The sequence below is a fragment of the Vombatus ursinus genome, unplaced genomic scaffold (assembly GCF_900497805.2).
Source record: "Vombatus ursinus unplaced genomic scaffold, bare-nosed wombat genome assembly UNPS02011767.1, whole genome shotgun sequence".
Lineage (NCBI taxonomy): Eukaryota > Metazoa > Chordata > Mammalia > Diprotodontia > Vombatidae > Vombatus > Vombatus ursinus.
In genome coordinates, this window is record NW_020951545.1 from 5,220,060 (window position 1) to 5,222,721 (window position 2,662).

The following is a 2,662-nucleotide window of genomic DNA, read 5'->3' on the forward strand; positions in this document are numbered from 1 at the left end:
GTTTGCTTGACAAAGATATTGGAGTAGTTTGCCATTTCCTTCTTCAGTGGATTAGAGCAAACAGAGGTTAAGTGACTTTCCCATGATGTAAACAGGTTTGAACTCAGGTCTTCCTGACTCTAGGCCCAGTGCTGTATTCACTAAGCCACCTAGCTGCCTCAACCTAGGAATAGCTTCACTTTAAAAAGATAATAAAATTTTGTTGTAGGTAAATGGTAAAATACTTTGCAAATATGAAATCCAGTAGACATTCTTATGAATATTAACTAAAATAATTTTAAAAAATGGATAAGTGTTTTCCAGATCTCTTTTTTCATTTGACATCAGAATGAAGGAAAGTGTCTAGAAAATACATGTACAAATTTTGTTACATTTGGCAAAATTGCTTATTTGATGGCAAAGGAAAATATAACTTTCTTTTCAGTGTTGAAAGTGAAAACTTCTTAAAAGTATTGAAATGACATTTAGAAGAAATTAGGAAGGGAACCAACCAGTCCCTGTATATAGATTTGGAGCATTATGTCTTCTGATGTACTATTAGGTCATTATGTCAGGTTATACGGTATTTCCTGATCTAACATTTGCCTCAAGTTCTTAAGAACCTTTGAACTTTGCTCTGATCTTGAGCCAGCTGAAAGGACCCTGTGGGTAGATTTTTGCTTGAACTAACAAAATCATCAGTACATCATGTATTGTGTTTGTTACTATTCTCTATGTGCATATGGTCATAAAAATGTTTTCAAGTTCAAAGTGCTCATTAAGTACCCTAGAGCACAGATTGAACTGCCAAATATACTTTGAAATGAGTTTTTGTGATGTCTTTTGATTTTTGCATTTTCATAGTTTTCATCAGTATCTCTCCCCCTTCCAGAGAGCCATCCCATGTAACATATATTATTTCTTCAACAAAAAAAAAAAGAAAAAAATAAGCCCAACAGATCAATATGTTGAAAAAATCCAGTAACATGTGCAACGTGAAACACTCATTGACCTCCCACCTCTGTGAGAAGGGTTGTGTTTGTTGGTAGTGTCCATTTGTGTCTCTTGAGTTATGCTTGGTCTTTTTAGTCTTAATACATTCACTTTTGATTTTTTTTGTGTGTAATTCAATGATTACATTGATGTAGTCATGTATAGTGTTTAATTGGCTGCTTAATGCTGCATCGGTTCATGCTTCTGTATTTCATAAATAATTTTTTTACAGCACAGCAATATTCCCTTATATTCATGTACCTCAGTTTGTTCAGCCATTTCCCAGTTGATGGTATCTAATTTGTTTCTAATTCTTTGCTATCACAAAAAATGCTACTGTAAATATTTGAGTGCATATGAAGGAATTTCTTCTTATCAGTGACTTCCTTGGGGTGTAAGTCCAGTAATGGAATTTCTGAGTCAAAGAATATGGACATTTCAATCACTTTGCATAATTCTAAATTGCTTTTCAAAGTAGCTGTACCAATTTTCAGCTCCACTCACAATGCATTAGTGACTTTTGCCATTGTTTGTCATATTTGCCAATTTGCAGGATGTGAGGTGAAACCTCAGAGTTATTAAATTTGTGTTTTCCATATTATTGATGATTTGGGGCATTCTTTCACATGGTTATTAATAACGGTACAATTCTTATTTTGAGAAATGTTTGTTCTTATCATTTGTCCATTTATCTACTGAGGAATGGCAATTAGTCATACATAAACAAACATATAATTTTTATTGTGAATTTTTTTACCACTATAGTTGTAAGGCATATGATTAGTATTTTTAAATACATTTTTACACAATAGTTTTATCTTAAAAAGAACGTTTAACTGATGAGATTTGTGTAGGTAAAAAAAATCTATTTTGTTGTCAAGACTGTTGTTGAGGAGAATTGCTTTAAATATCTGTAAACATTTAAATGAAGTTATTTTTTCCCCTGGTGCCCTAACTATACAAGTGGGAACACCAAAGCTTTGTCTGAGCTCCAATGCTTCCCTATCACTTTTAGAATCAAATACAAAATCCTCTGTTTAGCTTTCAGAGACCTTTATAATCTAACCTCCCTCATCCCCACACATATACTTTTTAGTCTTCTAAACTAAATAGAAATGTGCTTTCTGTGTGTGATTTAACTCAACATGACAGAATCCATCCAAGTAAATGCAGGGCCATCTTTTCTCCCTAGATAGACTAGGGCTCTAAGTTCTTGAGGGACAAAACTATATACCTTTCAGTATATATGTAGTTTTTTGCACAGCATATATATACATACACATATAAATGTATTTAATTGTTTCTATGTCTTAGATAAACCCTTATCAGAGAAATTTGATACAAAAGAATTTTTCTCCTTTGTCGTCTTCTCTTATCCTGAGTGGATTAAATTTGTCTGTGTAGAAGCTTTTCAGTTCTACATAATCAAAGTTATCTCTTTTATCTGTTGTAATTTCCTTTATCCCTTATTTGGTTGAGAATACATCTCCTACTTACAGCTCTGAGAGATATATGATCTATTTCTTTTATAATTATTTTATAGTATGATCTTTGATGTTAAGATAGTATCTATGTAGAATGTGTTGTAGAATATGGTATAGAATGTTGATCTAAGTCCAGTTTCTGCCAGACTGCTTTCCAATTTTCCCAGCAGTTTTTAGTCAAATAAGGAATTCTTTCCTAAGTAATT